General features: G+C 49.8%; 1 protein-coding gene across 3 annotated transcripts in view; it reads left to right on the top strand.

Annotated features, from left to right (window-relative positions):
- Nucleotides 1-12714: 12714 nt before the first annotated feature.
- jcada (junctional cadherin 5 associated a) overlaps nucleotides 12715-15367 on the top strand; it is a 30794-nt gene continuing 28141 nt past the window's right edge. For all 3 annotated transcript variants that reach the window (XM_056583986.1, XM_056583985.1, XM_056583984.1), the window contains exon 1: nucleotides 12715-12857. The gene's annotated coding sequence lies outside the window, so the exon portion shown is untranslated. The remainder of the gene's footprint in view (nucleotides 12858-15367) is intronic.

Below are 15367 nucleotides of genomic sequence, written 5' to 3'. Positions count from 1 at the left end.
TCTACAAAACATGGCTGTTGAACATAGTGCGGAGGCCTTCCCCAAAAATATATACACAAACATCGATTGCTTTAGAGGGAGTATCTTGGTGTCAGCGCAATGCGACGCCTTTCATTATGTATATCCGGGCGTCGTACTACCTCCCTTAATGGTATTGACCTCTCCCTTGCATTGGTTGAAGTGTTTATGGGGTCCTCGCCTATGGAACCGATAGAACGCGCGGCTACCTACCTTGCGCTGTCAAGGTTATGCCGCTCCCGTGGCAGCAGCAGAACCCGGGCGGTGCGGAGGAGGAGGAGGTTTTATGGCGAGGTGTCCACGGCGTGATGGAGCACTTACTCTGAAAGAGGGACCAGGGGTGTGTTTGTCTACCCGTTCACCAGTGGCCCTCATCTCCTCCGTGTCTTCAGGCGGCACACCGTGGGCTCTGATTTATTAGGCAAATTTGGCATCCCAAAAAAAGACATAGAAGAAGAGAGAGAAAGAGGGAGCGTGAAGATGGATTGGCTCTCTCTCCGGGGCCGGGGGGGGGGGGGGGGGGGGGGTTCACTGGGCCGTGGCGACTGTGGTTCAGAGTTGATGTTGCTGCTATTACTTGGGCCCCCGAAGTTCCATCAGAGCCTTACCGGAATTTGAAATAGGTGACCCTAGGGTTACAAAAAACAAGCGGGAAGAATTCGGGGCGGTGGGGTTTTGGTAGCCTAGAGAATAGAGTGATAAGTGTGCAGTTGAATTCCTTTTCTGTTTTGTTTTTATTCAATTTCTTTTTTTTGTTATCCATAGCCTGAAAGTGTTCAACAACCTGCTCATGGCTCAGGGGTGCCATTCGCTGAAATCGCCCCATTCCCATTTTGCCTCGGAAAAAACTAAACATCACACACGTTAGCGTGCACTTCAGCGAGTAGCGCAGCACTGAGGAGCCGTCGGCTTCCACTCCCCCCCCCCCCCCCCCCCCCCCCCCCCCCCACGTGCGCACTTAGCTTTCCCCTGCCACTCTATAAAGGTGCCGCGGGGCCTTGTACGTGGAAAGTAATCTCCAAAAAGCAACTTCCCCTTCGAGTTCCTCTAATTGTTCCCAGCATCATTGTAAGAGGCCATTACGCTTGCTTCCATGTTTTAGGAACAAGTGACAAGAGGGCTGGGATGGGAACCTGACAAATTTTCCCTCAATACAGATACCGATTCAACATGGCGCAGCTCTGTGCTGCTCCAAATGGAACCCGGCTAAAAAATTGCTGGTTGGGAAAGCAAGACTGCACCCATAATGCACGCCATCGCTCACCAGCCTATAACGAACAATACACACACTGCACGGGCAAAAAGAGTGGCTGGGGAACAAAGTTCACGTGAGACGTGAACTAATGACCTCTGACAACGCCCACCACTGGGCTTACCACTGACTCCCCTACCTCCCTCCTGCCCTCCCTCACCTCTATCGGCATAAACAACAAGGCCCAAGAGGCTAACCTCTGGGTCGGTCCACCTTCCAAGGCAATGAGCACAGACTGTGGACAATGTTGAGGGACGCCTGGAACAGAGCAGTCTCCACATGGAGAGCCATTGTTGTGGAGCAGGAAGCATGAGGGCCTAATTGGAGGCTGGCACCACGCTATTGGCAAGCCAGGGGCAGCGATAGTTCCGCCGTGGTGTTTTGCACATTCTTTTCCGCGCCGTCTCTCGTCAGGCCGCAGAAAGGACCCAGAAAACATAGTTCATGGTTTAGAAGGGCCTGTGTTGTTCTGTGCTGGCCACAGGGGCCGTCTCGGGACCTCTCTGTGTGTAAGTGCTTACACACACACGCACACACACAACAGGGGGGATGTGTTTTTAGAACATGCACTGTCAGTGCACGTGTGTTGTATGTTTTGCTTTGGTGCCTGGGTGCATTAAAAACAAGATGACTTCCCTAAATATCCGGAGTCCAGCTGCTGCTTCCTATGATCCACAGTGTTTGGAGAGACGATGAAGTCCTCTAAATGGCTCTGCTGTAAACCAGGTGTGGCAGAAACAGTTGCAGTGAGTATAGTTATAAATATAGTAGAGTAATAAGATGCGTACATGGGCTAATAGCAGCCTTTTATCATAGTTGATAAAACGAAAAGAAAATTCATCCCCAAGTAGTTGTTTACTATCAAGCCCACACAAGCACACTGCATTTTGTTCTTCCACTTCTATATTGCCATGGGGTATAAATATTTCAGTCAGTCATACTGCCTCCTCGTATCAATATTGATTAGGTATATTGTGCAGTCTTATCTCGTCTGGTGGTTCAAAGGCTCCAGGACCCTTAAGCGCTGTGCCGAGCAAGCAGCACACGCGCACGAGCACGTACACATACACATACACATACACAAACAGATCCCGTTCCCTCCTTCCTGCCTGGCTTTCCCCACTTATCCGCTGTTAGGTCTGCAGCATCACAGGACAGCATGATGGGTCTTATCGGCTGTGAAGGACAGGCTGAACTATTGCCCTCTCCAATCCAACACTCGTCCCTACCGGACCGACCTGGCCTGCTCTTTCACATATGGACCCATAAGTCTCGTCGTTGCACACATGCAGCAATGTGGACGTTTATGTTCTTCAAACGCTCCCTTTCAGTTTCCACATCTGTTCAGTTCGCCGTCCGCGCGCAACCCCAGTCGTACATACATGCTCGGGTTTCCATGCATGGCCCGCAATTATTTATAACTCATGCGGGTCTTTCCAAGGAATCCCGAAGATACGATCCTGTTATTATAATCGGAAACTGTCGCCTCATTGGATTTTTTATTGTTTTTTTCAATTCAAAGCCGCAGCAGCGTTTCATTCATTCCTCCTTAGTGTGAACGATTGGGAGGCTTTTCATTTTTTGGTTTTCTTGAGTAGTTATCCATACAGTACCGTAGACAGAGCACTCCACACTCACACAGTTCAACGGAAAACAATCCCCTCCGTGAAATTCCTTTTGTGGGCAATTAATTTCAGATGCCATTTGAAGGTGGTTGCTGAATTCCTATACTGCTGTCGTCGTCCCACCTCTCTCTCTCTCCCTGCACACCCCCCTCTTCCCCCTTGCTCAAACTTTCTCTATTCCCGTAAGTACAAATTGGATATCTGAGTGTGTGTGTGTGTGTGTGTGTGTGTGTGTGTGTGTGTGTGTGTGTGTGTGTGTGTGTGTGTGTGTGTGTGTGTGTGTGTGTGTGTGTGTGTGTGTGTGTGTGGACGAGAAGGGAAGAGGGAAATTAAATCAGACAGATTCAAAACAAGCTGTGCCCACGCTGGGCGAGGTGCTACAAAGAAGAGCTTGTTTCCATCTCACCGGCTGCTACAAAACTGTGCAGGACCGGGATAACTGGACAGTATGAGGGGGGTTAAACACAGATCGAAACGAAGCCCTCGTCGGAATCAGATTAAAGAGCATGAATGACTCTAGACACGGGCTAAATATAGCAGTACAGCAATTGTGTCCGCACCAACTGACTGACGCACAAAAAACGCGCACACGCTCTTCATACGTTGCTGAGCGCTGGTCCCCCACGCACGCGCCGCCGTCGTGCTCCGTGCGCAGTTGTTACTGAGTGCTGGGCTCACATGCACGTGCACAAGTGCTTAGCCCAGGCCGCCTGTGAGTCACGGCTTTGTTCCAGGGTCTTTTTTTTGTTTCAGAAGCGTCTGGAAGATGCAGATAGCGTACTAAAAAAAGGGGAAGGGATCCTCCCAGGGCTCATGGGCATGATGATGAAGGTGGTGGTGGTGGGCTCAGCTCAGGACAGTGTGTGTGTGTACAAGAAGGCGTGTTCCACAAAGAGCGCTCTGTGTCTGGGTGTGTCTGCGTGTGTGTTCAGATCCACTGGCAGGAACACAGAGGAGTATTGTGTCGTTGGATTGATGTTTGGGATGCTCCGTCTCACCCCCACATTGTCATGTGCGTCGTTCTAGTGCTCCGGATGAACAGAGAGGAACACAACGTAACGGGGGCGTGGTGCAGGTGCACACTCCAGGTTTGTTTTGTGTTCCTTATTCTTTCAAGGTCTATTACACGCAGCTCTTGAAGGTACTGCAATATTATTCCTCCGTAATCCTGACGATTGTTTGCAAATGTGCATCGGCCTTGAATCTTACACGGAGAAGCTTATGAAATCTAGGACACCAGTTAGTTCAAACCAAATTCCCAAAGCAAACCAAACGAAGAAAAGAAAATACATTTCCAAACAGTCTCTGGGCGTGCATCTGTGGATCATCACAACTGCTTGCCTCAATCATCTCCCGATGCAAAGCCATCGGCGGGAGCGGCATCGCGGTTCTCTTTTGCAGACCGCGGGAGAAGGGGAAGGGTACAAACGCAACCTGGATCTCGGGAGAACTATTCTACTTTCCCGGCACATTTTCCAGTCATCCTCTTGTCTCCTTCGCCTCCACCTCAGATCAGAGACGTAGAGACACGATGTTCCACCAATCACAGCCTCCCTCCCCCCCCCCACGCCGCCGCTCGCCTCCGTGTTCCTCCTCCTCCTCCTCTCCTCCCCACCTCTTCCTCTTCCTCTTCCCTAGCTCCCGCCTCGCTCGTTGGCTCCAATTAAAAAGCTGAACCCCACCACCCCCACCGGATTCTGTTGCGTAAGAGGAAAAAACACCTAATAACCCCCCCCTCCTTCTCCTGTGGGCTTCCTGGTTCAGGTTCACACGGCGTGGTTAATGAAGCCCACCGTTATCATCTCTCTAGTGCTGGATCATGGGCTCCTGTTAGAGCCGGCCAGGTCCCAGCTGGGGGGGAGAGAGAGAGAGAGACGTCTGGCCAGATCACTGGCTGAGTGGCAGTATGGTGGATGGCTGGATGGATGGATGGATGGATGGGTGGCTGGATGGAGGGGTTGGTTGGAGGGATGGATGGCTTGAGAGATGGATGACGGGATGGCTTCTACCAGACGGTATGAATAGGGAAATGGGTACTCTTTTTTTTGACATATGTTTGAAATAAGGAGCTTCTGTTGTCCTAGCACGGTGCCTTGAAGCACAGTGCAAAGGTCACTGGTCTGCCTCTAAACAGATCAGGATGAAGACCCCAAGGGTTTCTTTGACCGTTTCGTCATCCTTTCTCTTTTCTTCTTTATGTTGTCAATCATTTCAGATCAAACTCTCCTACCACATGTCATTTTAATAAATGTGCATGCCTCATTAACGATGAATAATAATGAATAATGATGAAACAACAATGCTTCCTTGAAGCTTTGGAGGTAAGTCCATAGGATTGTTGAGGATGCATCGCCCGCTTCCAACAGACTCAGTCCTTCTCCTGTCATCTGCACAAGGAGGCTACGGTAAATAGAGCATTGTTGTTGTCAGGGGGCTTTCATGGAGGAGGCTGATGAGAGTTCAGATGCAGGATCTCCAGGTCCAGTGGGACTGAGTTCAGCTGGGATCCAGTGAGGTTAACTGGCCTCCCAAAGGCGAGAGAGAGAGAGAGAGAGAGAGAGAGAGAGAGAGAGAGAGAGAGAGAGAGAGAGAGAGAGAGAGAGAGAGAGAGAGAGAGAGAGAGAGAGAGAGAGAGAGAGAGAGAGAGAGAGAGAGAGAGAGAGAGAGAGACTCTCTCTAGTGTCCTTGCTCCAGATAGATAGATAGGAGGGTCCGAGTGTGTATGTTTTTGGGGGGGACCTGTGTGTGTAAGAGACAGAGGGTTCTTCCACTAATGGCAGTCATTATGGTAACAGGATAGTCCTGTCTGGGTCCATGCAGAGTGTAGGGGGGAGACAGAGGAAGAGACCATGCAAGCCCCAAAGACTGAAGACCAACAAACCGTCGGTGCTGTTTTCCTGGACGGGGGGGCCTTGCTCCACACAAATTCCCCCGTCCCCAAAGCGCAGGGTAACAGGAGCCGCGTTGTGGTCCACTGGAACCCCCAAAATGCTGTTGTGTTGGCATCAGGTTCGGGGGTGCTGGCATCACTCTAGATCCTGCTGAATTGTGATGTGGACGCGCGATAAGGTCCCTTCTGAAAACCCCTCGACACTGGAATGCTTTAGCTGGCTGAGAATAAGCTCCCCTAACAGGCCATTGAGCAAACACTGGACAGGACTACATCCTACGAGCCAAGCAGAAAAGCTGGAGCAATGTAAATAGATTGTTATGATTATATTTCATAACAATCCCCCAAACCCTGCACGCACACACGCACACACACACACACGTACAAACAACAACACAAGGTTATTCCGTTTTTATTTGGTTTGCGCTCGTGTTCTGTATTGATTCCAGATCCATCGATAAGAGTAAGCGAAGAACAATATTTCCATTTGACTTCATTTCCTCCAATAGAAAACCAAAACAAAAGGCCTGAGGTGGACCTTCTGTGTGCAGAGCGGGCGTTTCCTCCGGCTTTGGTGTCTGGGCAGCGGTGGGCTTACAGCCTTCTAGCATAATCAGGCTGCCAACAGCAGGTTCTACTTCTCCAGCGGCGGGGCAGGTTAACTTACACAGACACGGCAATAAGGGCCAGCGTGGTGGGGTTTATTTTCTTTTGATTAAAGGGGTATTTGGAGCATGTGTTGCCAGACCCGGGCTCCCCATAATGCCTTTTATTCTGCAGGCTGGGGGCTGTATGCTGGGGGCTTCTGCGGGGGGGGGGGGGGATGGAAGGTAGCAGGAGGAAGAGGTGAAAAGAGAGGAGAGGGGCGGGGGGGTGTACCCCACCCACCTCTCTCTTCGCCCCCCCAACACCCCCTCTCTCCCTCTCTCTCTCTGTGTTTTCTCTCCCTCTCCTTCCATGTCAGAGCTTCGCCACGAAATTCCACACATGCCTTTAATTTGGGAGCGAGTCAGCTAGGAGGGGCAGGAGCCTGAGTTATCTTACTATTCTGGAATGTTCCACGCTCGCGTCCAACGTGAGCAATGAAGCGCGGGAACGGGCGGGATATTTCGGCGAATCGTAGACGCGAAACGAAAAAAGGAAGGGGGGGTGGGGGGGGGAACAAGAGGGCGGCCGATGTGAACGTCGCCGGCAGGGGCCCCGTCGCGCTCGGGCCCCCCCGTGCTCACAGCAGGCCGGTGGGAGTGGGAGTGACACAAGAGAGAGAGATAACGATGAAGGGGCGAAAGGTGGCAGGGGGATAAATACCACAGCCCTTGTCGTTTTAACCCCAGCCCCCCTGTCCCCCCACCCCTCTCTGACACACACACACACACACACACACACACACACACTCCTCACCCCCTTACGAATCTTGAAAACGACGGCCTGTGATGTAAAGAGGGGATAAGGGAGGTGGGGGGAGGCGAAAAAAGTCATCATGAAAGGAGAGGGGTTCAGTTTTGGAGATCCTTCTACTTGTTACCTCCCTTAACCCTCCTTTTTGTTTTGTCTGTTTTCTTTGATCTCCGGCTCTCTCCACGAGGCCGTGTCAGACATTACATCATGCTTGTGATGCGGCAGATCCCAAGTTAATATCGGATCATAATGACAGACTTCCCTAACGCCCATCGTTTATAGTCTGCTATTACACAAAAGGATGGGAAGGACATTATTAAACCCATTATTTCCACTTCTCCTTTTTCTCTGAATCCCTTCCAGGGGGAATTGGCTCTGCTTAGGCCATAAGTAACCCCACCCTCCCTCCCACCCACCCACCCACCCACCCACTCCAATCACTCTTGTGATGGATCCGGCAGACATGTTGGACACAGCGCTGTGCGTTCTGACCGCTATGGCCTGTTTTTGCACTCACATCCGAATCCGGTTTTGGTTTCTTGGCCTCCTTTTGTCTAACTGGTTATGGAAAAAGAGAACGGATCGAGTTATAAAAAGCACTGCGACACGGCTCCTTTGAAGTCCCGCGGCGTGGAGACGCTGGGAGAAGAGTGGGGAAATGTATGAGTCTCTTCGACTTGAAATAGTAATTATGGCAGCGCTTTGATATTTTTGGGGGGGATACTGGTAGCACGCGTCGAGCCTCCGTTCCTCACTGGTGGGGGAGAGAATGCCTCTCTCTCCCCCTGGATAACCACCAGCACTCTGATGTTCACAAAAAATTCTATTCCTGAACCGACTACAGAGTCAAAATCTGGGTGAACTAAAAATAAAAGAACAATAAAGGGGTTCTTGTCAAGCACTTATTGATATTCAGTTTAATGACCGGCTTTTTTCTCAGTCAGCGAGTGGCGCAAACGGGAGGCTGCAATCTGAATACAGAATAGTTACAGTGCAAAGCTGAATCGAGAGCAGTTACATCGCCTGAATACAGAACAGTAACAGTGGAAATCTGATTTGGGAACAGTTCCATCGTCTGATTACAGGAACAGTTACAGTTCAACTATGAATCGAGAGCAGTTACATTGTCTGAATACAGAACAGTAACAGTGCAAATCATAATTAAGAACAATTACAATGTTTGAATTCTGAACGCTTACAATGCAAATCTGAATCGAGATTAGTTACATTGCAAGTAGGAGTACAGATCTGTGACAGAGCAAATCTGACTACAGATTAGTTACAGAGCAAATTGGAATAAAGAGGCTTCAGAAATAAGGTCAGGCTTAAATATTCTCAGTGTGTTTATAAATGAAAGGCGTCCACGGAGTACAATAAGAATATTTGGGTAAGAAGTCATCTGTCATAACATCAACCACTGTGTTATGATGCTATGATCAGGAAACCAAACATCTCTCTCGCCCTCCTGCTCTTTCACTCCTACTCCTTCCTATGCTCTCTCACACCCTGTCTCAGTCAATATTTTTCAAACCAGATTCCGTAGCATGAAAAACCCACCCTGCTGTCATGACTCCCGTACTCTCCGTAGTGTTCTGAGGAAGGAAAACATGGGTGGGTGCCGGGGAGTAAAGAGGGGAAAGAGGAAAGAAACAGACACCAAATACTTATCCGCTCGTCTCTCGAGCGTGTTCGGAAATAAAGAACCCTGATATGATCGTGACCGCAACCGATTGAGCCTGTAAATCACTTTGTATCGGCGGGGACCCTTGTTACAACCCTAGTTTGTCCTCCTCTCCCACACGGGACTAAAAAGCTCCAATTTCATGCATGGCGTTCCTCCCCTTTATTATGTTTTATGCTGATAAATCAAGTTAAAAATGAAATGGAGGAGAAAAAAAGATAATGTTCATTTAAGAGCAGAGAACCCGGGGGTAGACTGCATCCAGAGTGCAAAAAAAAGCCCAAAGAAAAAACAACATGAACTCGAAGTGGGGTATGGAATCCAGAAAGGCTGCTAGCGGTGGTTATGGTGATGCAAGGAGGGCCATCGAAGGGGCTATTTTGCCTGTCTCTGTCCTCTTGTTGAACTCAGACATAGGGAGGTGACACAGTCCGCCTCTCCCCAGTGAGTATCAGTAACCACAGAAGACACATCACCTCCTCCACCCGAAGAGGGGTGGAGAAGGAAGCAGTCTAGTCGGGTGATTCCACAGCGGCTCTTGTGGTTTTCTTAACATCTTTCTGTCTATCTAAGGGCTTTCAGTCTACTTGTCTGGACTGTGTGTCTGTCTGTTGGACTGTCAGTCTGTTCTGCTGTCTATCTACCTTGGGCACTGTCAGACGTTTAGTTTTAGTTGAAATCTGTTATTCCAGGAAAGAGCGATAAAAAACGATAAGTCAGCTGGTGAACTTCAAGAGGTGATAGATGGATTCATGGCATCCGATTGGTGCGGCTGCATTCTTGTCTCAAAAAGCAAAGGAGGAGACTAGGAGGGGACTATAAACTTGTACTTTACAAAAAGAGAAAACAGAGAAATCCTACACCTATAGGAAACCAAAGGTTAGAATAAATAAATGTGCAGCCCAACGCTGAATGAACCATAATATAAACCTTGTTACGGACAGAGACCGGCTCTTTTCATAGCCCTGACCAACAGTTTACAAAGTAGAGGGCGTGTCGCCAGGAAGAGTGCCAAGGTTTTGGAGACATAGCGGGGGAGAAAGAGAGAGAGAGAGAGAGAGAGAGAGAGATTGACCGGGTTTCAACCTTGTTATACCCCAATTTCAAACCTCACTGCTTGGGGGGACTGATTTGGCTTCACTGCTCCTTACTCCGGTCCACTCCCCATGCAGAACGGACCCCTTGCCACACACCTTCTCAACCGCCCCCGATACAGCACAGCAGCCAACCTCGCTGCCCGCCTGTCTGTCTGTCAGTCTGCTGGGCTTCCTGTGCCGGGGAGGGAGAAGGAGGTGGGTGGCAGGGAGCCAGGAGCATGTGTGAGCAATCTGTAGAGTCGGAGTAGCCCTTGAAGGGGGGATGGGTGCTTATGTGGTAGCTTGGACCCCTCTCTGTGTGTGTGTGTGTGTGTGTGTGTGTGTGTGTGTGTGTGTGTGTGTGTGTGTGTGTGTGTGTGTGTGTGTGTGTGTGTGTGTGTGTGTGTGTGTGTGTGTGTGTGTGTGTGTGTGCGCGCGCATGCATGTATTGAAGCGTGGGCATGCACGTGTTTTCTCTTTAAATGTCTGTGAGTGTGTATGTTCATGTGTGTGTGTGTGTATGTTGGAGTGTGAGCACACGCACGTGTTTTCTCTTATGAATATGTTTTTGAAAAGTGACTTTGAAAGCGACTGTGTGTGGATCTTCTTTTATGTGTGTTTGTGTGTGTGTGGCAGTGGCAGTGGCAGTGGCGCCTCGCACATGCTTTGAAGCCTGAATATGCAGCCATACGGGTCTTTGTATGTCCACGCGTCAAGTGAGATATCATCCCTCTACCTGCTCCCTGTAATCCCATTTTAATCATATCCTTCACCCATCACATGTAATGGCTGTCTCAGAGTGGCTGAGGCTCGCCCAGGAGAGAGACTGGCTCCGAGGTATACAGCCCCCCTCCCCCTCCCCGCAGGCTTTGAAAGGTACCGGTGTGTACACACAAACACACACACGCAGTCACGCGCACACACACACACACACACACGCACACACGCACGCACGCCAGTTCATTGTTCTCCTATCTGTACTTGGAGAGGCTCTCCTAAAAACAGCCATCGTGCGCTCATGTGGAACATGATAGGGATGGTCGTGTTTCTCCTGGGGACCTGTTTTGTTTCTATGTTTATTGGATTTCCCAATGGCCAGATTATTGTGATGAGAGCCAGAGCCAAAACGAGCAAACAGACTCGTGGAACTCCTTATCATCCAGACACACACACACCCAACAACGTCCCCTCCCTGACTCTGGAGGGGGGGGGGGGGGGGGGGGATCTAAGTACACTGACCAAGAAGACAGACCCTAAGGATTACCCTTATGACCCCCCTGTGCGTCCCCCGCTTTCACTTAAATCTGACCCTAACGAGACTACACCACCACCCACCAGCCCCAACCCTGACCGCCCCCACCACTGTTTCTTATTACTCTTGACCATTTTAATGGGTGGCCTGATGAGTATATAGATGTAATGAGTCCCAATCAGTTAGACCACACATCTCCCTGTACAACAGACACTCTGCCCTCCAACATGGGCTGCGTTCAGCGAGGAGTGCCTGAGCCACGTGACGTGGTGCTGAGCAGGACTGGGCTCTGCCGCTCCCTGAGCACTTTATTAGCACATTTCTCCTCCACCTCTGGGACACGGGAAGAATGAAAAAGAATCCCCTTCATTTTCCTATTTATTTTGGAGCTTGGATCAAAGCCGGTCGAGTAAACCCACTCCATGTCCATCCGAACAACAAACACAGACTGATTGTTGTTGTTGTATGGACGGTTTGCAAACAGCTTGCCTCACAGATCAGACGTTAGATCAGTAGATATTGATCTAACGTCTGATGGCAGAGGAACTCAATTCCGTTGCACTTTCTTTCGCTTCATATTTGTTTTGACCAATCATGATGCTGGACTGTAATTGGCGAACACAAACTCGGGCCAACAGCATTTAACTCTAAAAAACTGTCTGTAAAGGTTTCCAATCGGCCCTACGTAAGACGTAAAAAGATACTTAATAAATGCCCTTCTGCCTCATCCACTTGCACAAAATAGTTTATTTATTGTATAATATCTATAATAAAACAGGAAACAAGGCGTAACTCCGCCCCCCCTTTCTTGTATCCGGGCCCAGGCTCTGTCCCGCCTTCCCCTAGAAGTTCTGCTATAGCACCGTACGACTACTGGATTTGAGATTAGCATACAGCCGACCTGCTGCTAGGGTTTACCAGAATGGAAACATTACTGGTTCACTGGTCGGTTATCGCATGCTCAGCCTTGGCCCTCAGATGAACCCCTGTGCATGTTGCTCATTTTGTTCTTGAGTAAAAAAAAGAGAAACAGTTGTGTTGCGAAGGCTAATGATTAGCGTGTCAGTACACAGCAACAGGCCTCTGCAACCTCCTTGGTGGTCTATTCCAAAATGTACGTGACAAATGAACGAGTCTCCACTCTGTAATCATTTGGCTTGTACACTGCAAGTGAATATGCATGCTTGAAACCGTAATTATGATGGATGCTATTTTTCATTCCACCAATGGAAATAGCTGTTCCAGGAGCTACGACCTCACTCCCTTATAGTGCATGTTGATGGAGAACGTGCTGGGAAAGTCCTATGTTTTCAAACCACCGTTATAACGTTTGCGATGGAATCCTAATCACCAAACGCTGATATCATTTTCTCTGCGGTTGTTGTGTTTCTTCCTCCTCTCCAGACGTTATCTGTTGGAATGTGTTGGTGGATTGGCAGCGTTCCCACAGAGCGAGGAACGGGCGTGTCCCCCATGGGAGATGATGTCCAGAACAAGTAAGGACGCAAGGAGACACACACACACACACACACACTTACTCCAACATAGACACACACTCACACGCGCACAAAAAGAGATCTGAGATGAGAAATTACCAATGTCCTTTTTACAGTATAAGGTTGTTGTGTGTCTACAAATAACTGAGAAAGGAAAAGAGATATAATCGTAAGTAAAAAAAATCTATCTTTGATGTGTGTGTTGTACAAGCTTTTAACAGCCTAATGCATGAGCCACTAAAACACCTGTTGCGACGTAAGGCTGTAGCCTAATGACTTTAGAGGAAAAAGAAAACAGGAAAACAAATTCTTTCTCAGCACACGTCGTTTAGCGTTTTAGCACCAACGGCTAGCTTGTAATCAAAGCACCAAACATACCAGTGTTTTCCTAGGTCGGTTTCAACCTGCTTTCTGTTCTGCCTGCCTCAGCAGCTCTTGAGCCCCTCTAGACAGTAAAACCTCATCATACCCATGTGTGTGGGTGCATGTGTGTGTGTGTGTGTGTGTGTTTGGAGGGGGTGAGTTCGGGACAGTAAAACGGGCCCTACAAAGGGCTCGGCTGCGTTGGTGGTCTCCCCTACTTTGGGCTTTATGGTCCAGTCTAGTCACAACGTTCAGGTCTTTTTGATGATTGGAAAAAGGGGCCGGGCTGGACTGATTGTGGACGATTTTAGTTTATTGCCTCGTTCGTTTATTGTGAATATATAAACCTATTGTTCTTCAACGTACATTCTTTTGGCCCTGAATCGTTAAGAAGGCTCTGTTTGTCCCTTGGTTTTTTGAGATTGTTGTTGTTGTTATTCCATAGTCTCCATAGTGGTAAAATTGAAGGATATATGGTTTTGCTTGGTTTACAACCATTGGAATTGACCTTGACAAATCCAAATAAAAAACAAGCATTCCGATGTAAACGGAGAGTGGGTTTAATGGTAGAAAAGGAGAAAATAATAGCCTCTAAGGAAAGGAAGCGGTCTACGAATTACGACTGAGGATCAGAGATTTGGACTTGTGCTGTTGTAACTCTCATATGCATGTAAATGATACGCCAGTTATGTATGCATATATAACAATCTGCAAATCTGTATTTCTGCATGCAAGGGATTAAAACATTATCCCAGCAAACCAAACACACACTTGCATCATTAGGGCAATTTGTGATGGCACTGTTAGTTAAATCAAGAGCAGCTGCATTTGCAACCTTAAGGCACCACTAACGAGCCCGGCCCGCCCATTAAACAGTCAATGCAAATGGAGTGGGAGGGAGAGGGAGGCGGAAACCAACAGTAGTTGAAGGACGATGAGTGCGACGAAAGCAAGTCATCTTCATGGTGGTGATGGAAGACGGGGAGTCACGGTAGAGGAGGAATAAGGCTGACGCAGATAGCCGTGACCGCCACGAGCTCTATCATGTGTCAAAAGTACCCCCTCCACCTCTCCGCCCCGCACCGCTGGCGGAGCGGCGCCTCATGGCCACCTCCTCTCCTTGACTTCCTCCAACCTGTCCCTGAGCTGCAGCTGGACTGCAGATTAGCTCTGTGTTTACACAGGGGGGAGGAGGAGGGGGAGGGGGAGGGGGAGGGGAAGGGGTGGAGGAGGAGGGGGAGTAGGAGGAGGAGGGGAAGGGGCGAGTAGGAGGGGGAGGAGGAGTAGGAGGAGGGGAAGGGGGGAGGGGGGAGGAGGGGGAGGAGGAGTGGGAGGAGGAGGAGGAGGGGAGGAGGAGGAGGAGGAGGAGATGTGGGGGGTGGAGGAGGGAGAGGAGGGGGGGAGGAGGAGGAGATGAGGGAGGTGGAGGAGGGGGAGGGAGGAGGATGAGATGGAGGTGGAGGAGGGGGAGGGAGGAGGAAGAGATGGAGGTGGAGGAGGGGGAGGGAGGAGGAAGAGATGGAGGAGGAGGCCGAGGAGGAGGATATGTAGGAGGTGGAGGAGGGGGAGAGGAAGAGGCGATGTGAGAGGTGGTGGAGGAGGATGAGATGTGGGGGAGGAGGAGGAGGAGGGGGAGTTGGAGGAGGGGATGTAGGGAGTAGGGGGAGGAGGAGATGTGGGAGATGGAGGAGATGGGGGAGGAGGTGGAGGAGAAGGGAGAGGAGATGGAGGATGAGATGTGGGAGATGGAGGAGGAGGTGCAGGAGGAGGTGTAGGTGTAGGGGGAGGACATGGGGATAGAGAAGAGGAGGAGGGGGGATCTTGGCTGCCAGTGGTCGGCTGGCTGCTGATCACAGGCTACGTGGGTCTCCAAACCTCCCGGCGAAGCCAGCCGCAGTGGGTAGATCCTGGTCAATCGCCTGGTAAATGCTGCCTTCCTAACCTCTCCCCCTACCCTGTGGTAGGAAACGTCCACTGTTTTGGCCGAGTGAGGAGTAACTCTGCTGGTCTGTAGCAAAAAATAAAAAAAAATCAGGTCAGAGAATGCTGGAGCAGCTAAAAGCTAAAAGAGATACTGTAGCACTCCTTGGGACTTCATTTCTTCATGGGTCAATGCGCAAGGCGTCCAACCGCTCCGCTGAATAAGTAATTAGTGCAGCAGAAATGCATCGTCACCAGACTAATACGGAATACATTACATCCTATCATGCTGTCAGAGAAGCATCTCGTCTCATCTCGTATCATCTTATCAGGAGTGCTCTTACAGCATCATTCGTAGGGTTGCAGGTTTGGCGTCCCCCAGCCCTAAGTGTCCAC

This window comes from Gadus chalcogrammus, chromosome 23 (genome assembly GCF_026213295.1).
Source record: "Gadus chalcogrammus isolate NIFS_2021 chromosome 23, NIFS_Gcha_1.0, whole genome shotgun sequence".
NCBI lineage: Eukaryota > Metazoa > Chordata > Actinopteri > Gadiformes > Gadidae > Gadus > Gadus chalcogrammus.
Note: the sequence above shows the minus strand (reverse complement) of the source record. Positions and strands in the feature narration are given on the sequence as shown.